This window comes from Amblyomma americanum, chromosome 1, assembly GCF_052857255.1.
Source record: "Amblyomma americanum isolate KBUSLIRL-KWMA chromosome 1, ASM5285725v1, whole genome shotgun sequence".
NCBI lineage: Eukaryota > Metazoa > Arthropoda > Arachnida > Ixodida > Ixodidae > Amblyomma > Amblyomma americanum.
The window spans coordinates 520,482,330-520,509,557 of NC_135497.1; the positions used below are offsets into that span (position 1 = coordinate 520,482,330).

At 46.4% G+C, this 27,228-nt stretch overlaps 1 protein-coding gene across 1 annotated transcript in view; it reads right to left on the reverse strand.

Annotated features, from left to right (window-relative positions):
- The window catches only part of LOC144116236 (uncharacterized), a 98,357-nt gene that overhangs the window by 49,035 nt on the left and 22,094 nt on the right, over positions 1 to 27,228 (reverse strand). Inside the window, exon 4 of the mRNA XM_077650959.1 lies at positions 17,432 to 17,491. The gene's annotated coding sequence lies outside the window, so the exon portion shown is untranslated. The remainder of the gene's footprint in view (positions 1 to 17,431; positions 17,492 to 27,228) is intronic.

Here is a 27,228-nt window from a genome sequence, read left to right on the forward strand (position 1 = left end):
GTAAAGGGTCAGCAGTGTCCGTCGCTGACCAGATGGTTTTGTTTAAGAAGAAGCTCAAAATTTCTGAAAACGAATTGAAGTCGGAAAGATTGCGCAGCAACCGCAATGCTGACGCCCCTCATGCTATGCGCACGCCGCCACTGGGTGCGGAGGAGGACAGAAGACTCAACTACACAAACATGTTGAAGGGAGCGCTGTTAGACATGCCAGCGGAGGAGGCTCTTTTTTTGGGCTGGTCGACGATGTCGAAGTGACCCTGGATGCACACACAGCGTTCCAGGAGAATGGAGAGCGGGCCTCTTATTGCCTCGACTGAATGAGAAGGCCAGGGGAGTGTTGGTTCGGCTCTCGGCGCAAAGATTATGCAGCCCTCAAGGAAGAAGTTTTGAAGGGGCTCAGGTTGTCTTCAGCTAAATATAGGCGATTATTTAACCACTCCAAAAAGGAGTCGAAGGAATCATGGGCTCAGTTCGGCACGCGACTTCAAAATTATTTTGACAATTATTCCAAAAGCTACAACATAACTTCGCTAGAGCACTGCGAGAACTCGTAGCCGGTAAATTAAAGGCGGCGTTAAGCCCCGAAGCCAGGGCATTCGTTATCCAAAACGAGACTACTCGGAAGGCGTTGCATCCAGACGAAGTGGCCAGCCTCGCGGAGCAATTCGAAGAAAGTCAAATCGCAAAAGGCATTAACAGTGGCGTGGAGTTTCAAGGGGTGGCACTGCGATGCTGATCAGAAAGGAGACGGCAGCCATCGACTCGGCTAAGGCACGTGGTGAAGATGCCGGCCGATCAGGTTCAAATGCTCGAGCGCGCAGACAGTGCTACATGTGCAACTCCCCTGATCACTTATTCCGGAAGTGCCCGCAACGGAGATCGGCGCACGAGAATCTCGTGCAAACGATAACAGATGATGGATATTTGGTAGCGTGGGTTGCGGGAGCCAGCTTTGATAAAGAAAACGCTGCTGGTTTAAAGCACCTCTTCCGCGACCTTAAAATGATCGCCCTTGTTTGTGGCCAGAACGAGTTCGTGGGGCACTTGGATTCTGGAGTGGAAATCAGTGTTATCTGACGATCCATTTTGAGAGGCCATGAGCCGCTTACTGGTTCTAAAATCAAGTTAACCGGTGCCTTTGGAGAACAAGCGCTTGCAGAGTTGGTGTATGTGCCTTTAAAACTATTGGGGATGCCCGAATACGTTGGAGCGGCCGCGATTGGCACTGGAGTTCTCTGTGCCGTGACAGATCGATTAGCCCAGGGCATAGAAGCACTCATCACGCCAGACATGCACGCACTGTTGCTTGAAGAGGCACCCATGGTGCCAGCGGCTGGGAGCACATTGACTGGTGACGGTGACGAAGTTTGCGAAGATGCGGCGATGGCCGCGGCCATCACCTCGACTGGCCAATCGAGTAGCGCCAATGATGGCGGGGGAGAGTACTCGCACGCAGATGTCACCGAACGGGAATACTTCCGGCTCGCGCAGTTAAATGACTCTACATTGAGAGACGCATGGATCAGGCTAGGGTGTGTAGCCACGGCATGATCGAGAAGGAAGAGTTACTCTATCACAAAGACAAAGTCTTGGGCCGGTCTTGTTTGCAGCTCGTACTGCCGGAGTCACGCCACACGGAAGTGCTCGGCCTAGCTCATGACTCTGTGTGGGCTGGCCATCTAGGTGAGAAAAAGACTCTCCAGAGGATTAAGGGCGCTTTCTATTGGCCCGGCATGACTGCAGATGTAAAGCGCTACTGCCAGAGTTGCAAAGAATGCCAAATGAAATCCCGCGTGAGGACTAACGACAGAGTGCCGATCGCCCCAATTACCCGACCAGACACGCCATTTCAGGTCATCAATATGGATTGTATCGGTCCTATTGACCCGCCTTCCGCAAGGGGTCACCGATGCGCACTGTGTGTAATCGATCTATGCACAAGATGGCCTGAGGTCGTGTGTCTGCGAGCGTTGACTGCAAAGGCCACCTGTGACGCTTTGCTGGGCATCTTTTCGAGAATGGGGGTGCCGGAAACCGTGTGCTCGGAGCAAGGAACAAATTTTACGGCCTACTTCACGCAGGAGTTCCTTGCAAAGATGGGGGCGACACCGCGGTTCTCTACGCCCGAACACCCGCAGAGTAACGGGATCGTCGAAAGGATTAACGGGGCTTTCGAAAGCATGCTGTTCGAGGTAATTCAGACCCATGGTCGTGATTGGGACAGGCACGTGCCATTTCTTTTGTGGGAGGTCCGGAACGCTACGACAGGTGAGAGCCCCATTAAAATGATGTACGGCCGGGTACCCATCGGACCGCTGACCATCCTTCAGAAGACATGGTCAGAAGGGTGGACCGTGCCCGACGGTCTCAACACCCCCAGGGAGCAGTACCTTCGAGAGTTGAGGGATAAATTGGCAGCAGCGAACGAACGGGCCACTGCGTCAGCGCACGTGACGCAGACAAGATACTCGCTGAATTATAACAGGAGGGTCAAGCAAAAGCAATTTTAAAGAGGTGAGAAGGTCTTCATCCAAGGATCGGATAGCACGGGGAAGTTCGTAGCAAAAGGGGTAGGACCGGCGAACATCGTGCATAAAGAGAGACCTTACAGTTATCTCGTGCAAATGGAGGATGGGTCTAGGAGGAGCATTCATGCGAACCGGCTCCGACCGTACGTAACGCGAGTGAACGCGGTTGGGGTGATTTTCGAGGAGGACCAGGAATTCGGTGAAGTTCCGGCATCGCCTTCTTTGTTCAATTCAGGTCGTTCGCAAGTTAGGCTAGAGGTTGACCACCTCACTGCGGAGCAGAGGGATGAGCTGCACGCACTTGTGGAGCAGCATAGCGACACCTTTTCCGAAACGCCGGGGAGATGCACGGCGGGTATGCACAGGATTCGCCTGAGAGAGAGAGCAATGAGCCGAAGTGGGTTCACGTGTACCGGGTCCCTTTGACGCTTCGGGATGAGGTCGATAGACAGGTCAGGGAACTAACGAAGTGGGGTCTGATTTATCCCACAGAGAGCGCGTTCGCAGATCCAGTCGTGTGCGTCGCAAAAAAAAGACTGTGGCGTGCATCTATGCATCGACTACTGCCGACTAAACGCAGTGACCGAGCAGGATGCATTCCCCGTGGAAAGAGCGACCGAGCTGTTATATCAGGTGGCTGGACCAAACTATATCACAGTGATCGATATGCTGAGGGGTTACTGGCAGATACCCCTCGATCCAGCCACCCAGGAGTACACGGCGTTCGTGACTCACCGGGGGCAGTACGCCTGGAGAGTCATGCCGTACGGACTGAAGAATTCGGTAGCCACTTTTGAAAGAGTCATGAATCAGATCCCGACGCAACATCAAGAGTAAGCGTGTGCGTACATTGATGATGTGGCGATGCATTCAAAAACATGGGAAGAGCACTTAGAGCACCTGTCGAGGGTGTTGTCGGCTATATCGGCAGCAGGGCTCACGGCCAATGCAGGGAAATGCAAGTTTTCGCAACATGAGGTGAAGTACTTGGGGCACATTGTAGGCTCTGGCTGGCACGCCCCTGATCCCGAGCAAGTAGCAGCAGTTCGGGAGTGTCCCAGGCCAAGCACTAAGAGAGAGTTGCGCAATTTCTTGGAATTGGCCAATTACTACCGAGATTACGTACAGAACTACTCCTCGATAGTTTTGCCCCTCAACGATATGACAAATCACTGAGTGCCCAGTTCAATACCTTGGACTGAAGCGGCAGATAGAGCATTTGAACAGGTGAAACTGCCTTGCGAAGAAACCTGTATTATTCGCTACGGATTCCAGCAAAAGCGTACATACTCGCTGCAGATACTTTGGAGCTCGCTGTGGGCGCTTGTCTTCGCAAACCGATGCCGAGAGTCGGGAGCACCCCATGGCATCCCTGAGCAAAATTTAAGCACAGCTCAGCGTCGCTGGGCAACAATCGAACGCGAGGCCTACGCGATCATCTGGGCTCTCCAGCGCCTGGAAACGTGGTTGTTCGGGGCTACAATCAAGGTGGTCGCCGACCACAAAACGCTGAAGTTCCCGACTCTGACTTCGCCTCAGAGCGCCCGCCTGACGAGATGGGCATTGGCATTGCAGAGATTCAATTTGATGATCGTTCATAAGGCGGGGTCTCTCAACGCCAACGCACTATCGCGGTGCGTAGCGGCAGTTCCATAGCTCCTGGCGACCAGTAGAAGGGTAGAGGGCTCTTTTCTTTTGTTCTGTGTGTTCGCTTGTTGTGGTTTGCCATGGTGCCTCGAATACGAGGTCACTCGGCATCGACCCTAGCTCGGCATCGACCCTAGGTGTCGGGCATGTCTGCTGGCTCGCCTAGGCCGCGAGTGAAGCAAGCGGTGATTTTTGTGGAGGTTTGCGCGGCTCGGACGACGGATGGAAGACACCCCAGAGCGGCGAGAAGGGGGGCTGGAAGCTGGCACCTGACAGACAGCGAAGGCCCGAAGATGAACGGCAGCCACAATGACGCCGCCAGCACACATCAAGCCAGCACGCATAAGCGTGCCTGTAGCAATGGGCTACATAGAGAGCCTCAGACAACTTGTCTATGCCAAGGGCCATGGCGAAGAGCATGTTTCTGCTTTAAATAAACTGGAAACCTCCCTCATCGGATCTGTGCTGCAAAAACAGATGTCCATCACGGACTTTTCCGCAAAGAAACCATTTAGTGGTTTTGTGGTTTATAGGGGTTTAATGTCCCAAAGAGACTCAGGCTATGAGGGACGCCGTAAAGAAGGGCTCCGGAAATTTCGACCACATGGGGTTCTTTTACGTGCACTGACATCGCACAGCGCACGGGCCTCTAGAATTTCACCTCCATCGAAATTCGACCGCCGCGGCCGGGATCGAACCCGCATCTTTCGGGCCGGCAGCCGAGTGCCATAACCCCTCAGCCACCACGGCAGCCATAGAAACAATTTAGTGCTTTGACAAGCAACTGTCTTTAAAGCTGTGGTCCACTTACTACGAACTTCGGGATATAATGAACGGATGCCGCATGGCGCTCATGTTCATTATAAGCGGGCTCGACTGTTATTTCTGCAAGAAAAAGAAACAAATTTTGGGCACTGTCATAAGAAAAGCACCATGCGTGATGACAAATGTGATTTTAAAGTCGGTGTCAAATTTTTGAAGCTTTACCACACGTAACAAGTGGGTGAATTTGCCTAGTATCCTACATTGCAGGAATGCTCAACAGTCAGTGTTGAGCATTCCTGCAATGTAGCATTCCTGCAAAGAAGATTTTGCATTGTGAGGTGAAATAAACATTTTATATTGAAAAATATTTTAATTTTTTCAAATTTCTGAAGTTATGGCACATATGGGTTAAGTGCTTTTTGTTGATTTTCAGATATCACATTTCATGATAGCACGGTTTCATCCAAGTTGTAGAATTACCATATCTATACACCCAGCCACGAATATAACGTGAAGGGGAAATTTAACGCCATATGAAAATGAAAGTGCTGCGTGAACATGGCGCTGTCTTCCACGGCCGGCCTCAGTGTCATTTAAGAGGCAATATTTAAGAAACGTGCGCAGCTAAACCCCCTGCTGCTTGCCACCACTGCTGCTTTGTGCTTTACACAGTCTGGTGCTGCTAACGTTAATCCCACTTTTGTAGCGAGAGCTACACTGGGCTACCACTCGAGCATTTCGTGATGGCTGCGAGAGGAAAGCTGTGCGCACGCACCATTACCATGGCAACCGCAGAGAAGCAGCAGGTGCGCTGCGCGCTTCATTGCCGCACATCGCTCTATCACCCGAACCGCGCGTCGCATGCGCAGCATTGCGTATAAAATGCAGAGATATAATGGGCAGCTTTATCATCAAACGGATGCATGGATGCATTTGACATGTATGCAGAAAAGGAAAGTCCAGCCACTGCTAAACGGTGGTGTCGACAAGAGAAGATTAACGCTTCCGATCCAGAGGTCGTCGCCTGGCACTTGGCTACTCAACAATGGGAGACTGAGCCTCAGAAGGCGAAGAGAGCAGCTGAGGTGCATGAACAGAGAGAGGAACTGCTTGCCAAACGGAGATGCCAGACTGACGAGTGTAATAGACGGCGCATAGCCGCTGAGATGACGCCCAATGTCTCTCATTGCTAAACATACAGTGACCACAACAAGCTCAGCCAGGGAAACATACCTCTCACTATGCAAATCCTGGCATAGCCGAGCTAAGCCACTGCCAACTTTTTTTCTTTCCGTACACCTCATTGCTTTTTTGCTGCCTTCCCTTTCTCAGCGGCCCGTGCTGCCTTCTTTCCACGTTCATAGCTAGCTTTTCTTTGTCTGTGCACACCGCATGCATTGCCTCATGGCCCCAAGGCCTTCAAAGGCTGGCTTCTCCTTGCAATCATGGTTAAGCCATCTCAAAGAGCGCCGTTGCACTGCAGCTGACTGTAAACCTTGAGATTATGCTGTTGCATGTCTATTGCTCCAAGACGTTCTTGATCAGGGGTCTCAAAACACTCTACCAGTTTCACCTTTTAGTACCAGCTTCACGAGTTAGCTTTACCAACAGACGAACACGAAAAGAGGCAGGGCCCCCTTTATCTGCACTACCTTCAGGCAGACATCAGCTGCCTTCAAGGGGGCTTAAGGAGCGAGGCACAGTACACTCTTTCTGTCGGCAATAGCCTGCTCAAACTTGTGTTTCACTTCTGTCACATCTATTTCAATATTTTCTACAGCCCTTGTGGCAGTAAAATCATAGGCTTTTTACAGTGAAAGTTCAGCGTTGGAATGTTGCTGGCGAAGGCTTTTAAAGAAACAAAAAGTTGAAGGTGAAAGGCGGTGTACACAACCTCAATGGGAGCAGCCGTGTTTCTTCACTGAGTAGAGGGACAAGGTGGTGTGCTTAATCTCTCATCAGTCTGTGCCTGCGCCGAAGGAGTACAACGTGCGACCTGTCATCACGACAAGTATGGAGTATTAACTGGAAAGGTCCGTGATGACAAAATCAATCAACTGAAGGCATCACTCTGAAAAGAGCCAGTTTTTTCCAACAGCTTGTCATAACGCGGAAGAAGGGGTGACAGCAAGCATCATTATTTCTCATCTAATTGCAAAACCTGGAAAACCTTTCGCCGATGGGCTATTTGCAAGAAACGCTTTGCTTGAAGCCACAGGTGCTATCTGTTCCAGCATGAAACAGGAATTCGAAAAGATAAGCCTTTCTTTCAATACGGTTGCGGAGAGAATTACTGAGATAGGCCACGACATTGAAATCACCTTAATGAGCCAAAGTCGGGACTTCGAAGCGTTTTCTCTCGCCACTGATGAAAGCACTGATACTACAGATAATGCCCAGTGTGCCATCTTCATTAGGGGCATACACAAAAATCTCAATTTGACAGAAAGACTACTAGACATTGTCCCAATGAAATGCACCATTACAGAGGCGGACATCATATTGATAGTTGGAGTTGAATGCGTCAGCTTGCAATGAGAGTGGATAGTGTGTATGACAACCGACAGTGCTCCACCAATAGTCGGAAGCAGGAGCAATCGTGTAGATGTTAACAAACGAAGCCTGAAGGGCTCGGATTCACTGAACAGTTTGTGGTGGTGCACCTAATATTACACCAAGAAGGAGTACGAAGCAAGACATTGAATATGAAATCTGTCATGTACATTGTATACGTCCCAGTGAACTTCATCGGTTTGTAGTGACCCGTGCGGCCAGCAGTGGCGAAATGCCAAAAAGGACGAAGCGTTCTCAGCAAGCGCTGGATAGAATGCTCGGGACCATGGCCAGCGCCGGACGCTGCCATCACCACTCCACAGCTATCTCCTCTCCGGCAGCCCTCAATAAATGCGACCGCAGCCACCTTCCTGGGCGACCTCCACATTGTGGTGACCCATCGAGCCGCACTTTCTTCCTCAGCTGCGTTCCTGGATGGAGGCTGGCAGGATCCAGCCTCAAGGTGTCGGCGGGTGGTTCGCTCATTTCGAGGCTGCGCTGTACCTGATTGGTATCACCATCCAGCCATTCAAACATGCAGTCCTTTGCGATATCCTCCAGTCCGACCTGCTGCGCCGCCTCGTCTGCCCTGCCTTGTGCTGCCGGCCATGCGATCAGCTGCGGGCGGTCGTCTCGGCGGATATTGGCATCTGCTACGTCCCACTGACTCTCTACAACGCTGCAGACCCGCCTTCGCCGCCCCCAGTAGCTGCCCAGCACCAGCCTCGCTCTCACTCACGCAGCCTTCGTCAGAACCTTGCCCGCCTCGGCTGCCCTGGGCCGCCTACCCACCACTCCTGCCCCGCATTTCTGGCCCGGCCATCCCTCTCCACGACACAGCAGGTAGGCTCAGCACAAGCTTGGCCGCATGTCCTGCACCCACAATTGCCCTCTGCGCTTCTTTGGACCTGCCTCCTTGCACTTCTTCGTGTCTGCCTGATACCTCGTCGAATGATGCCTCTGCTATGCCTTATTGCAACAGTTCCCACCCAGAGACACATTTGGCCCAGTACCCACCACTGCCATTGTCGCCACAGCCTCCTGACAACAAGTAATGCTCTGTGGCCGTATGCGTGTCACGTTTTTCAGCATCTCCGTCTGTCTCGTAACAACAGCCAACACCTCTTGAGGCCTCTGCAGAGATGTCGAAGCCGTGGCCAGCAGATGCTAAAGAGGTCCCAGCCAAACCCACACCTGCTGGCCACACTTCCAGCTCCTGCCAAGGTCCGCAGAGCTCTTACAGTCACAAGAAGCAGGATGAAAAGGCCAAACCGGTGACAGCAGTGCCAAGCATGGCGATTGCCACCCGCCTTACTTAGCCTGAAAAGGACACTGAACCGATGCCTGTGCCTCTCCTCAAGCCCAACCAGGCCACTGATGTGGCCCTTCTTGCTCCCCACCGGTGTTAGCATCTTTAAAGCAGCGTGACAATACTGGCTCGGCCGCCGCCAAATGCAAGTTCAACGGAAGACCACCGCCCACACCCTATTGGCTATAGCACATACAGGTTGCAACCACGCTGCAGCTTCATCAGCAGCTATCAAGCACAATGCCTAGGCTGACCTGTCCAGCAGGCGTTCTTCCGGTTGCTGTCGCGATGCTGAGGGCACTTCCGATTGCCGCCACCTCGCCGGCATTACACTTCATAACTTGCTCTGCGCCAGTGGCACGGCCGCTGCTCATACGTCCGCCCGACGCGTTCAAGGCAATCAGTTCACGGCTGGCTGTGAGCGTGTCCCAGCAGCCACATGCAGGCCACCCTGGCAGTTTCCCCGCCTCGCAATTTGCTGCAGCTCCCATAGCCACCCACCTGGGTTTCAGGCAGCTCGGCCCGGCAACCGCTGCTGGAATCTTGGGACCCGCAACACACCTAACTCCCTCCGCTGCGCCATTCCTCATGCACCAGGTGTTAATTGCTGCACCAGACCCACCGGCATTGCCATGCTCAAACATGTGCTTCATACTTGTGTACACGTACAAATAGCTAAGACTCCGCGTCCCTCGACGCCCCCTGAAACCTCGGCCGCAGCGCCACAGCCAGAGTCGCCCGCCTGAGCCATGCCTTCGGACCCCGGACGGCCTCAGCGACTCTTGACATACACTGAGTGATTGTCTAGGGGGGAGCCCTGTAGCGACCCGCACTGCCAGTAATAGCAAAATGCCAAAAAGGACGAAGTGTCCCCAGCATGCACTGGATAGAACACTTGAAACCTTGGTTAGGGCCGAACGCTGTTGCAGCCGCTCCACAGTTACCTCCTTTCCGGCAGCCCTCAATAAATGTGGCCGCGGTCGAATTCTTGGGCGATCTCCACAGGTTCAAGAGCGCTCAACCACCATCCGTTCACCTCCCTGTTACAAGAGGAACAATGCAATCATAAGGAGATCATATACCACAAGGACGTGCACTGGTTGAGCCATAGAAAAGTGCTGAAGAGATTTTTTCACCCCAGAGAGGAAATCGACAACTTCTTGAAGGAGAAAAATAACCAGATTGCTCAGCTGTCAGTTGAGAAGTCGCTTCATTCTCTTGCATTTTTTATAGACATAAGTGATCACTTAAACATCTTGAATGTAAAACTTCAGGGAAAACAAAAAGTCATAACGAAAATGAATGAGGGCGTTCGTGCATTTGACGCCAAATTACATATCTGGCAGCGCCAGATAAAAGTGAATAAGCTGAACCACTTTCCAACTTGCAAGTCACTAGAACATGCTGCCTAATCTTGAAATGTTTTCGCCGATTGGCTCTGCAAAAAGAAAATTCAAAATTCAGTTTCAAGACATTCACAGCGTCTCCAAACAGTTCGAAATTTTCTTCGTTGTCAGAGTAGATGATGTTGAGCCCAAGTTGGAAACAGCTCTAACTTCAAACGAGCCCCACATTATGACAGAAGTTTGAAGAAGACATTGTGTCCCAGAGTTTTACACTCTTTTAGATAAGAAAATTTTTTCAACGCTGCGGCACCAAGCAACAAAGATCATTGCCATGTTTGGGAGCACACACTTGTGCGAGCATCTTTTCTCTTTATTGAAAGTGAACAAATCTGCTCCACGTTCAAGGATAACCGATGACTCTGACGCTTCTTTTAGCCCTGAATTGGCAGGCATCATCAGCCAGAGAAGAGACTCTAAACTCCAACATCTGGTGTCTTGTGCCAAAAGCCCCAAAGTAGCATTAGAACATGGAATGCACTGCCATGCTGAAAACATGTGCTTCATACTTGTGTACACAGCACAACTAGGTATGACCACTACCCATCACTTTACGTATGAGCAAGGCGAGATTAAAAATAACAAAAGCTATAAGATGGAACTGTTTACATTGCAAACAGACCACACAGGGGCACAAAAAGGAAGATTATACCAGCAGACTACTTTCCAGAACAACATGCCATGCCAAGCATGCTTACAGTGACAACTCCCAAATGATAAAACTCGTGCAGTGCCTGACCTAGCCTTCAGGTCATCAAAACCTCTGAACCCAAAAGCAATACAGCCGAACCTCGATGTAATGAACCTCAATGTAACCAAATTCACGGTGTAACGCATTTTTTTCATTTCCCAATCACTTCCCCATTGAAAACCATGCATTTTTTTCGCAATTTAACGAAGTAATTTTGTGCCGCCTTTTGATGTAATGAAGTCTTTGCTCATCGCATGCATGTGCCAGGAGCGACCTTGACAATCGGATGACAGCTAAAATTTCAGCTGAGACAAAACGCATTTTGCATTTGCTCCTTTTACGTGCCAATTTTGCCAGCAGTGTGGGAATCTGAGAGCGAAACAAAATGATGATAGGAACTTACCACCGCGCCATCTGTCGTGCGCATACAAAACCCGCGGCACGGAAGTTTCAGGACGCGTCACGCCATGACGCCACTGGCCAGTCGGAGACTCTCAACGTGAAAGCACAAACCGGAAATATGCGTGCGTGAGGCCTGAGGAGGCTGCCAAATCGAGTCACTTTGTTGTTCAGCGAGCTCGCTTTACTGAAGCCGATGAACAGCAGCAACGTTTCTTGGACTAGGCTCCGTTCATCGTACAGTGCGTTTTCTGTTCAAGATGAGCGCTCCTCACTAGAAAAGTTTTGTCTTTGGACATGAAAGCCAAGATCATCACTGAAGTAATGAACGGCGAAAAGAAGAAGACTGTTGCTGAAAGGTATGAACTTTCGCAGAGTTCACTGTCTACGATTTTGAAATTGAAAGACAGCATTATGACTGCCGCTAGTGTGTGTGGCTCGGGCCTGCAGCGGAAAAGATTAAAGGAGGCAAGCTACGTCGACGTAGAAAAAGCCCTCTTCAGATGGTTTTTGGATATGCGCACCAAGAACATGCCGTTGAGCGGTGCCATTCTACAACAGAAGGCCCCTGAACTTCATTTGCATTCTTGGGTGCGACAACTACGAGGCCAGCAGCGGGTGGCTGCAATGATTTAAGGAGAGGCACAACATTGTTGGAAAGGTGGCCAGCGGCGAGTCGGCAGGAGCGAACAAGATTGGAGCAGACGACTTGCTGCGCTATCATGTCCTGGGCATATTGGCACGTTTCGACGTCGCCGACATTTACAGTGCCGATGAGACAGCATTTTTGTATCGGCTGTTGCCAAAGAAAACATTGGCACTACGAAATAAAAAGTGCCATGGTGGCAAACACAGTAAGCAGAGCTTGACTGTTCTTTTTCTGTGTCAACATGAATGGCAGCAATAAACGCGTGCCATTCGTAATTGTAACAAAAGAGAAGCCGCGCTGCTTTAGTGGCAAGAAAACAATGCCGGTGAAATACACATCAAACACGAAGGCGTGGATGATGCGGGATTTGTTCACAAAATGACTAAAGGACTTGGATGCTGAAATGCGCAAGCAAGAACGAAGTGTCTGCCTACTGGTGGACAATTGCTCCGCGCATCATATTCAAGACTGTGCGCTCATTAACGTTCAGCTCGAATATTTTCCCGCAAACTGCACCTCCCTGATACAACCACTAGACCAGGGTAATATTAACAGCGTCAAGTGCTTGTACCGCAAGCGGGTCATTGAAAGGCTGCTGCTCAACACTGAGCTCAAAAGAGAGACTGAAATCGACCTGTTCATGGCCTTGGAGTTGCTATCGCGGTCATGGGAGTCGACGAGGAGCGAGATTACAACGAACTGCTTCAAAAAGGTGGGCTTCAAGGACAGCACGCACTCAAACAAAGAACTGAGTTGCGAAGCGAATGACGACGACTACGAAAGCATGCCATCCACATCCAGCATAGACCTCGGTGACTCGTGGCAGCTGCTCTGCGATCAGGGTGGTGCTCCTAGCGACGTGACACTTGAGGACTTTGTTTTCAGTGACGCTTGTGCTCTTACAACCGAACAGCTGGATGAAGAGACAGTAATTCAGAGTGTCACCGACACGGGAATGGGGGAAGACAACTCCGACCAAGACGCCCATGTGGCAAGCAGCGCACCTACACTGACGTAAGTCATGGATGCGCTGGATGTCCTGCGTGCGAACGTGGGCGCGCAGTCACCTGAGCAGGCTTTAGTGCCCTGTCAACATACGAGCGCCTTATAACGCCGATGTTTACTAAAAAGCGGCAGATGAAATTGACGGAGCTCTTTGCTGCCACATGAACTGGATCGATTGCATGTACTCCACAAAGTTCCAATAAACATTTTTTGCATTCATGAAAACAGCGTTGTAATTCCATGAATAACACGACCATTCGGTTAATAAGCCGAATTTTCTTGCAGCATCCATCTTTCTTTTCCGTGCGATGTCCTCGTAGAAAAATAAGTGTTCAGTGTTGACAAACTTTAATGGAACTAGTGTGGCCGTCCGTTTAAAACAGGTGAGCGGCGAAAAAGAAAAAAACGTGCCCTGGTCGATACAGTGAATAAAACAAAGTGCAGAGCAGGAAAAGCGACGTAATTAAGCACTGAGAGAAACCGTTCACTTAACTGTCACACAAGCGTACACCAAGCACTTCGTCGCGAGCACAAACCCACCGTCTGCAAGAACGAGCCACGATGCCACGCCCAAGGTAGCCTCGCTCGCGTGAGCGATGCAAACATGTTTCTTTTTTTTCGGAAAATGCTTACCGTAAAAACCGGAATATAGGTCGAACTTTTTTTCAAAAAACCATGGTGAAAAGTCGACCCCCGTCTTATATACCGGCCATTGGCGGAAAAAATACGGAAGTCTTGCAACAATGGGTGGCTGAAGTCAACAGCCTCCGTCACCATCGCCATCAGCAGCAGTGCCGCCATTTTGCGTTTCAGTAGATGCAAAGCGGAAGCTAGCAGCAATTTACCGTCGCCTTCAAGAAAAACACGATTGAGTACGAGGAAGCTCACGGGAACCTGGCGGCACAGCGCGAATTTGGAGTATCCGAAAAGTGCATTCAGTACTAGCGGAGGCAGAAGCTGCGTATTACAACTTGCAGCAACCAGAAGAAAACATCATTTCGTGGGCAGACCGTAGTGTATCGAGAATAGGAAGGAAACGTTGCGCTGCGAGCAAGATCGCTGCCTGTGACTGCCGAATGCATCCGCGTGAAAGCGGCAGAGATCGCGCGTGCCTCTAGACTCACGAGGGCGCAATTCAAAGGCTCGCCATCCTGGTTGCGGCGATTCATGAAGAGGGCTTTGCTCTACGGCGCCGTACTTGCCTGTGCCAGAAACAAACGCGGGCCGATTGGTGCGCGATATTGTTAAAAAATTTGCCGGGTGTACATACAAGCAGCATTTAAATGAAATTAAATACTGTCACCATTGTGCAACCTCTCGAGTCGCATTTGTTTCAAAGTAAGGATGTCTTTCGGTACTTTTCCCATTGAAAAAGATCTTTTTCATTTTTAGAATTGGTTAGTTAGGGGGTCGACCTATATTCCGGTCCGACCTATAGTCCGGTTTTTACGGTACTTCTGATGATGATAATACCAGTGGCAACATCTTGTGGCGGCTTCGAGTACAAGGCGCTGCGCTCCTTTGCTATGCCCACAAGGAGAAAAATGATGCTGTCGCATCCGTTTGCTATCACTCATTATGCACATGATATAGAAAAAACATCTGGTGCCCTTCATAGCGCTACCATTACTTGATTTTCTTTCGTGTTTCCTCAATAAGGGATTTACAACTTCCCATCAACTAGCACTGTTCCACGAACCAGTTATACTTTATTTGGACAGCTGAAACATGGGAACCTCGACGTAGCGAAATTCACGATGCAACGAAATTTTCGGCTACAAGTAGGACTTTGCTATATCGAGTTTCTGCTGTAAACCATTTCAAAGCACCAAAGATTCACTGGTACACAAACAAACCCATTGAAAAGAGATTACAAATTTCCTTGACATTGGGACATTGTAGGAGTGGGCACAGAAATTTTCACATAAAAACACAACATAAAGATTAAGAAAGTACATGATTAGGTAATTGTCACACAAGCTAATTTCCAGACAGTGGAGGTAATGTGCCATATAAATTATTCCATAATTTGACTGTAAAAATAAAAATTAAGATTTAAAGCAGTCCAAAAATGACAAACGGCAAGACATTAAGCGGGCTAGAATGGCGAGTGGCATGTGATGAAGAAATGGAAAAAGAAAAGGGGAGAAATTAATTTCATTGTTGGTAGTGTTGTGAAGGAGGATAATACGTTCACACATGTGTGGGTGTGAACTTCAGCAAAAAAGCTAATACTAGCACAAAGAGACAGAGGGCAAACACAACAGCTTTGCCCGTCTTTGGTATGTGCCATTTATGCGTATACGAGTTTCTAATTTACCACCGTTTCAGTAACCAATGTCATTTTGGCCACCTCTCGTATCCTGCCAGTTGCCACCATCACCATAGAATCCAGAGAGCAACCATTAGCACATTTTTCCTTTCGATCAGCACATCCTATTGCAACATGCTATTGCAACAAAAGATTCGGTGCAATGGTGAACTTGGTAGCTGACACCACGCTTTGATATTTAAAGCAGTAGTGCATATAGATTGCATTATTTTATTGACTGCATTGACTGTACTGACTGCTTTATCACATCGGCCTGCATTTACCTCAATTTGATGCTTGAACCCACTACTATGTTGGTCCGGTTTGGGCCGACAGTATGTACAAATAAATAAATATCAAATGTTTGCAATAGCTGTGGCTAATGCGTGTGCAAAGTGGGATTAGCTGCACAGTGCCATACACACTAATGAAACCAGATCTCCTACAAATCTGCATTGGTTTGGGTATAGTACAGGAGTCCTGTAGCAAGGTGAATATGAATACTATTATTCAAGGCTCTCGAAATATTGAACTTCTAGATTCCATACGCTTGAACACAATAGTCAAAAATAATGATGAACAGGATGAAAAATCAGAGCACACAATCATTATAACCAGCAAATTGAACACTCTAGAATAAGAATTACTGTTTACAAATTTTAGCAGGCCCTCATTCCAATAATACCTTCATTCAGCCTCTGCCAAGTCTTTAAAAATGGGTTTCAATGTCCCAAAGCCTGATATGTTCAACTAAAGCCTCCTGATGCATTGTTTTTCTGTACTAAATCTTGCACTGACTGCGAAAAAAATTAAGTTTCCAGACTGCAGCAGTCCTTTTACCCCCAAATAACCAAAATATCTAATCATGCATGGCTGGACAGTAAGGTTTTAATTCAAAATTCTTATTAGTGCGAACCAGATATTTCTTGAAGTTTCCATAATATTTTACAAAAGCTGCTAATAATGTACCTGTTTGGTTTAGGTTTATACGGGTTTAACGTCCCAAAGCGACCCGGGCTATGAAGGACGCTGTAGTGAAGGGCTCCGGAAATTTAGACCCCCTGGAGTTCTTTAACGTGCTCTGACATCGCACAGTACACGGGCCTCTAGAATTTCACCTTTGTCGAAATGCGACTGCCGCAGCCGGGATTGAACCCCCATCTTTCAAGTCAGCGGCCGAGCACCATAACCACTGAGCCACTGCGTCGGCTGAATAATGTATTTGTGTCGAGTTAGCTCTAGCAGTACAGCACCTGAATTCACTGTACACACTAACCGTATGTGAACATAATTTTTTATTGTAAGCTTATCGCGGAATCACAAGTACACTTTGGCAGTTTTGAATTAATTTTACCAAGTTCTTGCTTTGTTGTACAATCATTAGTAATAACTCTTTTAGAGATCCCACTTCTGTGTTGCCTAATGAGGCCTTCTGTGTGTCTGTATATATGTTGACTTTCTTGACAATAAAACTGAGGTTGCTTAAAAACATTTCACTTACATAAAGCACAAAAAGTAAGCAATCTAGGCTTTCCTTGATTAATGGTCTGCAGAACAGTGTTTACATTTGAGCACATGACTTTTCACATTTTTTCCCAAAGTGTCTAGCGTGGCATTCAGAAAGTCAGTGATGCCTCCTCCATTTAAAACGCTTGCTGGACACAATGGCAAGGCCATTTTGCATCTATAAAACATAACCGTTCTTCCAAATCAATAAATAGCGATGAACGTCACCTGGAAACTGCTGTCTGGTGCTGTAACTTCTATCCACTCTAACACTGCAACATGTTTTAGCAGAAGACTGTGCAGCTGATTTTTCACTGCAGAAACAGCTTCATCAATTAATTGGGCATAAATGCATTTTTTACATCATATATGGCTGTAGTTCTGCGAGTGTAGAAGTGTGCGCCATGCACGAATTTATAAACTTCTTGAGCCATTCTTGTCACTAACTGAGGGGTTCTCAATACAGACGCATATATTTTCAGGTTTTTCACAATAGCAGAACATAATCTGAAAAGGGTTATGGGTAAATCAATAGTGTCAGAATATGGCACTAAAAGAAAAGCCACTGGCATCACTGGGAGCTCATGCCTCTGTGCACATTACGAAAGGGGTGTTCGTCCTCATTCCAGAAGGGTTAAAGGTGGCAAGAATGTATGCACTACTCACACAGAGACAATGCCAGGAACTAAGTTGACGCACGCAGCCAGCTTCTTTTCCACCAGGCCGCTGAAACAACCGTCAAAAGATGATACATGTTATAGGCAATTTTCAGGCCACCTTGAGCCAACACACCAAACTAGTCTATGGAAGATCGGGGCAGGTGAAACTGCACCATTTGCTCCATTGCATGAGTGGTTCATGGGCACATTCATCCAATGTTGTCAGAGAAATTCTAAAAGCAATTAAATATGCATGACAACAAAATAGAAGACCTGCTTAGTATTACTGCATCAGCTGTATGATCTCAGTGTGGAATGCTTGCAGGATTTTGATAATGCAGATTGCTTTGCTTAAAGGGACTATGAAATGGCATTTACTGACATTAAGGAAAGAGCACAGGCAATCAGTATTCCATAAATGCAGTGAAAAAATTTGAAACCTAGTTTCACTAACAATGAAGGTAACAAATGATGCCCCCTCTCTGCCCTTAACTCATACAGGTCGGACTGCAACCATCATGTCCCATCCCACCCTGATTGCCCATGGTAAGGGTTGTCGCCCTTATCAGTAGCGAACAATTTTTAAAAATTATTCGTTAATTACAGAGCCCACGTAGGGCATTTAAATTTCGCATGAAGACTCACAAAGAGCACCTGTACAGATTTGCTGCATTGTAATACGGCCATCAAGAACTCTGTGGACACTTAAGCTCACCTTAAGAGTGTGACCGCAATAGCGTTAAAGGGGGTCCACTGGTACACCCTTTCACGGACACTGGCACGCTCTTAGTATATATTGTGTCAGTGACGCTAATATCCGACAAAAATTGGTAACACTAATCAGCGACCCTAATAAACTAAGTGTTCCTGTATTGTAATTCGCCTACTGTGCGGTGTAAGGTGCTCGTTCAAGGCCGCCATTAATCCCACTGAATGAATATTCCTCACTGGTGTGGAGATAGCAGGCCCAGCTACCGACCCAAAGAACAGCAGTTCGATTCCACATGACCACCTTTTTTCTTTTCAGCAAAACTGCTTTTCTACGTCACTACTCTTTCGACCAGTAAAGATTTGCCAGTCATGTCTACACCGAGTTTTCCACTCAACAGGAACTTTCTCGCGTTAAAATCATGTCAGGGTTCCTTTAAAGGCTCTATCCCGCCAAACAATCGGGTTCATTACTGGTGTTTTACTGAGCACTACTTCCACTTTATGGGACGCTATCACAGTTGACAGGATGTCCTTGATTACCAGCAAGTGCAAGCACATATCATACTAAGACCTTACAGAAACATTCAATGCCAGTAAAAAAAAACTTGGGGTAATTCTTAACCAAACTGTTAAAGAATAAAATGCAACAGCACTTAGGTTGCCTCCTATGGTCTCTACAATGCGCGTCTAATGTTCTTCTTGCAATTTTCCTTCCAAAACTCCAGTTGGAATCGGTTCCATTCCACTTATACAGTATGCATAAGTCATCACCTTCTAGAATGTTAGAGTCCCTTCCACTGAATTAGCATGAGATTATGCTATTCTTGCCAATAATCCACCTTAATCCACCCACCTCAACCCATCTTTAAAACTTTGAAACTTTTGGGAATCCTTTGGAATTTCTGAGGGCGAGCTCAGTTTGAAATTTTAGGCATCCTCGGATTTTTCACCAGGTTTTCACCTGCCATGGCGGCCAGGTTCTGACGACGTCACAAGGTCATGTCACCTCTATTGACCAATCATAGAATTTCTTGACAGAGAAGCCGAAAACTTTGTGAGAGGACAGCCTAAATGGCATTGCATAATAAGAAATCACTAGTCAAAACAACCTTATCAGATGTGTGCGCTGCGTGCCAGCGAGTTACGTCCACACCTTTTTCATTCCCAGTTACGTGGGTTCGGTACAGTCAATTAATTCAATGACAACTGAATTGATCTGTTTTTCTTTTCTCCAGTCACAGGCACCATGCTGGCTCAATAACTAACATGCACTTACACCGAACACGACGTCACGGGCTCGGTTTTAGCCATGGAGGCCACAACACAATGCATGCAAGCTATAAAACTGTTGTGTACTGCTATTTCACTTGCCATTAAAAAATCCTATGTGCGCGAAGTGTAACCACCACAGTATCCAAATAGCCATAATCACAAGCAGCTTGAACATAAAAGGGAACACATTCCCTTACCAACCATTACTCTTGAAGTGAAAACTATTTTTTTCTAAGTAGTTTTCCTTTGGACACCTACTGTACATGAGGCATCTTCAGTCTGGAAGTAACAACATCTTTTGTACTTTCACACTGCAGCTGCCTTAACTTTGGCAAGTGAACGTTACACTGGCATGCACCATGACTGCACAGTCCAATCTTATTTCTAGAAAGACGATTTGTTAGGACAAGATGGACAAGCCACTGTTTGCTAACAAACATCACTGGACATAGGTGAACAATTTGGTACATGACTGCCTTGGTAGTGACAGCCCTTACTACGGCATACATGCATGGTGTTTTGCTACCTATGCTAAGTCCAATAAGAAATTTGTGATGACTGGGGGTGAACAGGTGCATAGCCTAGCCTCAGTGGTACATGCCAAAAAATTGCCTTGATGCTGCCACAGGTTGTTTGCAAAGATATGCTCATTATTAACTATTCTAGGTTATAAAAGTTCCATTTTCAATTAAAGCAGCCTCTGTGATTTGGTAAGAAATGTCCTGTTTCCCAGGAGCACATCGTTTTACACCAATAATGGCAGCAACACCAACTTGAAGCATCAGTGCGTGGTGTCCACACAGAGCAAAAGACGTCATTGAGGGTGGGGGGGAAGCAGAACTGAGTGAAAGTGCTTTGTGGAGAGGAACACTGCAGCAGCAATAAAGACCACTGCCTCTATGCACAGCAGCTTCTGTCAGGAGAAAAGCTGCTGCCAAGTCGACTCTTGCGACAGCATCCGTTGAAGCCCCTAGTGGCGAGGACGGGAGCTGCTCTCACCTGTATTACATTCCTGTCTTGCATGGAAGCTCAATGCCAATTTGAGAAATCCTCACTTGGTTATTTGCATTGCTAGTTTTCTTTCGCACTGGTTACGGTTCGTATCTTGTAATTAAACTACCTCTCGTTCTGCTGACGTGTCATTTGGAGTCCATCAAGGGTCACTACTCGGTCCTTTATTATTCTTAATATACTACATTAATGACTTACCTCACAATATCTCCTCACACATATGCCTTTATGCAGACGAGCGTATTACATAATTAACATGGCAGAATATCACCCGCCACTAAATGCCTCATTTGCTAGTTTTATACATGGCGCAATACCGGGCACATAAATATAGGTTTTACTAAAACTGCACTTATGTCTTTCACTAATGGCACTTTTCCCTAACTGCTCAATTACACTTTCTATGATTCATCACTACACAGGGTTTCAGAATACAAGTATCTTGGCATCGTATTTACCACTAAGATGTCGTGGTTGAAACATATAAATTTCATTTGCACTAAAGCACTTGAAATGTTTGGGTACTTGAAGCGCAGCTTCACTTGCTCCAAAAGAGAATAGGGTATTAACGTATAAATCTTTAATTCGTTCCATACTAGATTATGCATCTGCTGTCTGGAACCCTCACAAATATTGTGAAATTAACTTCACTAACAGCATTCAAAGAAAATCAATCAGGTTTATATGTTACTGCTATGGTCAACATTTCTCGCCCTCTTCTATGAATCTAACCCCTGCATCCATGCACCGTCATAATGAGTCCCTGAAGTTCCTGCATTGCATCATCATTTCTTCTTATCACGTCTCACACAATCTTCAGATATTTTTCAAGGTACTGCCTGATGAAGCAGAAGTCCCCACAACCTGAACATTATTAAGGCATAATACAACCATATTCGTAATTTCAAATACGGTTTTTTTTCCACGCACAGTTGAACAATGTAACCTAATCCTCGGAACAATAAGGCCTCTCCCATTAAACTCATTACTAAAAGAAATTATTACCACATGATTTTATGTATCTTGTTGTGTGTCTTATTCGATTTATTTCATATTACTGCATCTTTGATACCATTTTCTATTCATTACTTGTGCTCCGCTGTATTTCATGTCAATTCCGTTTTTGTTGTTTTGTAGCGACAGCTACATAACGGTAGCATTTCGAGCCTCCAGCGTGCTGGCACTGCCACCCTGTGGCTGTGCCACCACGCTGTCCCGTGGTTGGTCACATGCTGTGGAGCAGCTGCCGGCAGTGCGGCGCCATGGCTGATCAAGTGGTTCGTCACGTGACCAAGTTCCACTCTGCCAGCTGTAGCTATCGCGTCACTCCATGTTTGACCAGAGCTAGACCACCGCCAATTTTTTTTGTCTGTGATTTATAATTGACTTCTTTACCCCACTCCTGCAATAGCCTTATACAGGGTCTGCTGTATGCATGAATAAATAAACAGATACAAGAGATGCATAATGAGCCACACGGCATGGCTCACAATGAGAGACGTATCTTCACCAGCGAAAGCACGAGACACCAGGAGAAGAACACAGGACAACGCTGGAGACACCAGCAGAAGAACACAGGACAACGCTGGAACACCAGAAGAAAAACACAGGACAATGCTGGAGACACCAGGAGAAGAAGACCGGACAACGCTGGTGTCTCGTGCTTTCGCTGGGGAAGATATGTCTGAAATACACAAACTATTTTACACGGTTACCTTGTCTCACAATGAGACCCTTGACAAAAGGCATACACGTGTGGATGCAGTCAAGAGGAAGTGTACGCTCGGGATGCCACACGTCAGTGGGAGGCCAGAGCGCACAAACATGTGGCTGGTGGAATAAAGAATGACTGAACACTGGCCGCAAACGCACTAATTCAAATGCACACACTACCGACAACGAGGGAAAAACGATGTAGTCACTAACACTCAGCCAAAGCCGACACTGAAATTTGCATTACAGGTGGTAACTGTTCTGGGAGTTTTTTTGACACTGCCCTCACCAGCGGCAAAGCACTTCTGCCACCGATGCACTAGTCTTTGCGTGCCACTCTAGAAGAACGAGGGCAACTCTTGACCACACCAACAATGCAGTGTTAGACATGGAGCTCATTCCCTTCAAATGTTCCTTCATCTTGGAAACAGCATGTTCCCTTGTGCAAGTTCAGAAGTTTAAAAAACCTCTCTCGCCCACTTCCAAGCGCTCTTCTTTTCCAGGCTACGCAAGGTCTGGTGCTGTCTGCTCAGTGCACATGTCACAGCACATGGCGGCAATCAGATAAAGCCACTCATCCTATACAACCTGAATACATACAGCTAAGAACCGGGCTGCAAGGCAAAAAGCAGTGCTAGCCGAGTGGAGTGCCACAACTCCAGGGTGCACTGCGGTGGCGTAGCACAACTCCTTATGAAGCCAGTCTATTGGGCCCAGCAAAAATACGCTGGGTGCTTCTTGCATCTGTTCTTTTACAACCAGTCAAAAGCAGCCACAGCAATTATGACACAGCCGTAATAATACAGAGCCAGTGATGTGATTGGCTGAAGCCATTTTGGAGCAGCTTTTTGGAGCAGCCAAAAGGGCATTTTGGAGCAGGGAAATAGGCTTTCGGATCAGCTCAAGGCTCGTTGCCAGGTGAAAAAAATGGACTTTGAGAGACGCAAAATAGTAAGACAAGGAGGAAGCCTTTGGGGAAAAAAAAGGTGTTCCATAAATACGGTGTTAGGGGCATTTCGATGCGGGCAAAATGGGAAAACACCCGTGTACTCATACTCAGATTTAGGTGCACATTAAAGAACCCCAAGTGGTCATATTCTGGAGTCCCCCACTATGGAGTGCCTCATAATCAGATATTGGTTTTGGAAATAATTTAATTAAATTAGAGGCAATTGTGCAACATTATATGTTGGCCCAAATAACTAATTTTAGAACTTCAGCACCATTTAATTTGTTATGTGCACTGTTAGAAAATTCTGTAAAACTACGAGAAAAGCTGAACGGCTCCCGTCCCGCATGTCGGCGCAATCGTCAAAGTGTAGTTTCGGTTTCGAAACGGGAACTGCTACGCAATTCAGAAATGTGCAACTAAAGTGCGAAAGACTTGGTACATTCGTGCTATTATGCTCAGCGCTACACAGAGCGATTGCACGCTTATTATAAGCGTCACGCACTCTCAGGCTGTTTGTAAGCGCAAATAGCATCTTTTATTCTTCGGAACATGATTGTCTTGCGGAGTGATACCACCCCTGGAGCCGCAGCACACAGCGCGGAGTGCCACAAAACGCGGCTGCTGATCTGCAGCTGATGTAACTAATGGCGCGCGAACAGTACGTCGTTTGACGGCGACTGCAACTGTGTGCCAAACAAGACAGCATTTCTTGGCCGGACAAAGCAAGTGCTGCTCGTTTTCAAGGTATGTATACATTCAGCTTTTATCAGCGCTGCGATTATCAAGACAGCACTGTCAGTTTTCGCGGTGAACAACTCACTGTAGGGATTGGCAGCTGCAACGGGAGGAGAAAAAGGAACCATACGAACGAGTTAGCGCGTACTGTCGCGTGAAATGCAAAGAAAACATATATGCATGCCCCAAAATGGCCCTCGCATCGGCGTATCAGTAACCTGGCCAGCTTGAAATACAGCATTATCGAGTATCGTGGCTCGTTACCGTATACATGCGAAGCGCGGGCGCACATAGTTTCGATTCGCCTTTTTGAAGTGACAAGGTGATGGGCACATGCTATACATACCGTTATTACATTTTTTTTTGCGCCTGGGAGGTAATCCGCTCCTTATCCTGTCTTCGACAGATGAGGCAGCTAGGACAGCATGTACGCATTTTTATTTGTCTGCATAATTTCGTGAATCTATATACAAGTGAAACCATTTGACAAGTGAATCTCTTAGAATTGAACATGTCATTAAGTGCGTGCAATAGCTGAATCGAATTCATTATTTCAGTAATTAATTAATGTATTAATTAAGTGAAGTGCAATACTCGTCTCCAAGCAAATTGAAACAATTAAATTAAAATATTCTGCCAAATGCACTGAATTTAATCACTGAGCCAATTTTTCATGTTTGAGCATTATTTTTTGTTCTTGATACAAATTATACATTGTTTTGCCATTGTGGTATCATTGGTTGCTGCTGTTGCGACTGTTTCTGAACATTTTGAGCCAAATATGATACTGCGGCTTGCATTGTTTTGTTTCTCACCCTAATATCTTTTGTACAAGACATATTTTTTATAGCAATGTGTAATGTGTATTTCCTTTGCCCCGTAATCCTGTATAATGATGTTGCAATATTTTAATATATACGTGCATTTATTTTTCCTGGAAAAACCTACAGTTCAGCATTGTTCTTATGTATTACTTTGCAACCGCTCACTCCCCTCTCTTACTGCCTCTGCATGGGCCATGAGAGAACTTGAGTAAATTATAATAGCTAATGCAGATTTGAACTGAACAGTTTAATTTGGTTGTATTTCATTATTTAAAATGAATGAATAAGGGTTGCCATTTTTGTATTACTGGTATATTTCCACTTCTGAATTTCCAAGTGTTCAATTGTTTTGTGTTTGGCACAATAAATGTTCAAGTTCTGACGCGGCTTCTACCACCGTTCTCGCCAGCACCAGAAAAATTTAATGAGCATAACATTTGAATTTTGTGTATTGGACCAAAGTTGTCATTTTGGTAGGTCTGCTATACATGTTTAAAGCAAGTGGTCATCAGTTTATTTTAGCATATATTTGTATATATTTGTATATATGTATATATTTGACGTGGTTTGCAGTAAACCTTCTTGAAAGACGGCGTAAAACCAGTAAAATTATAACAGCGCTATAGTTGCTATACTGTTCTCTGGACCAAGACGTCTCTCAGAGAAAAAATTAAAGGTGAAAAAAAGGAAAGGCACTATAGTTTGGCATACTGTCATCCGAAACTTGATTGTATCCTTTTCTATTTCGAAGAAAGGGAAGTGCTACAGAAATGAGTGGAAAGCAGGTTGAGTGTAACGAGAAATGCCAGTGTAGTCATGATGTGAAAAGAGAGCTGGAGCAATTTCTGCCAAGCAAAGCTTGTACTATCACAATATTATTTTGGTGTGGCTGCTGTTATTAGCGTTTTTCAAATGACTGCACCTGCTTGACATAAGGCGCAGTAAATTAAGCAAAGGCAGCTACAAAAAGCAAAGCTGCATCCTGCTCATATAATTGACTTCTGCTGCCACTATGTTGGACACAGCAAACCACATGTCCTTGCTAAAGCAGCTCATTGTAATTATTTAAAGGCGCCAAAAACACACACAAGAGAAGATAATGGGACGGAGTGCCACTCAACTCTGTGAGTGGTCAAAGGTCAACAAGTTCAAAGGTTTGATTCCTGGCCATTGCAGCCAAATTTAAAAAGGATAAAATAGAGAACCGCCAGTACACTGTGTGATGCCAGTACACATTAAAGTTCCCTAGGTGGTCAAATCATCTGTAGCTCCCCACACAACATTTCTCATAAAGCATGGTCAATGACCTAGGCAGGCAAAGTAGAGCAGTGCATCTAAAAATAATATGCATAAATGTGGTTAAGATCAGAGCTGTAAGGAATGCACCTACTTTGGACAGTTAGTGACTGCAGACCTGGATTATGAGAGTAAAATAACTAGGAGAATAAGAATGGGGTGGAGTGCACTTGGCAGGTACTCTCAGGTGATGAATGGCAGTTTACAAGCATTTCTGAGGGAAGTAATAACAGCCATACCTGTACTCGCCTATGGGACAGAAGTGTGGAGGCTAACAAGTTCGGTGAACTTAAACTCAGGACAAATCAGTAAGCTATAGAAAAGAAACTGATAGCTGTAACATTCGGTGACAGAATGAAACAGGTGGTATTTGCCTACAACTGCTAAATAATTTATAACTGAATTTTTTCTCTAATGTGTTTCGGTTTCATTGACTGAACCACGACTGACGTCAAGTGAGAAATCATTTTTGTCATTTCAGGTCTTGGAAGAAGCTGGATTAAATGTCGTAGTGAATTAAATCAACATATCTGCATATTATGTTAGTTTTTCTAGTGGATCACGTGACCAAAACATCAACTTGATGTCACAGTCATCGTTCGGTCGATGAAGCCGAAACAGCATAGGAGAAGAAATTCAATTATAAATTATTTAGCGGTTGTAGGTTTAGTACCACCCGGTAATCCATGTATTCTATGTCTGATGCATCATTTGAAAAAAGAAAACACGTAATAAAATTAGTTGTCTATAGTCCTTAAAGGGTAGTGCTACAAGGGCTAGCATAACAGGAGACGAAGTCAGGAAGGCAGATGAAATTAGAAAGTTTTCAGGGTTGAAGTGGCCGCAGATGGCACAAGACACGGTTAATTGGAGGGATATGGAAGAGGTTTTTGTCCTGCAGTGGACATAGACTGATGATGATGATGATACATCACGCTGAACTGACTATCTGACTTGATCAAAAATATGGAGCACAGGTTTAAATGATTCTAAATGCTGTGCAATAAATTCCATCTTGCAATTTGTTTGGCTGCTGTAAGTACTGGTATTGTTACCACTCTTCAACTCCTTTGCCAAGACTGATTGCATTTGAATGTTGCTTAAAGAGGAGCCTTCAACGTCGTCCCCCCAGCCATCACTGGAAGCTTTTCAGTCATTGACGATTCCATGGAACTCCCTGTCTCATGAAACTCTTAACAGCCCTGAGTGCATCAAACCCACTTGAACGAAGTCAATATCCAGAAGTAGTAAGACTAATAGCAACAGCAATGTGCAAAGCGGCCTCAAGGC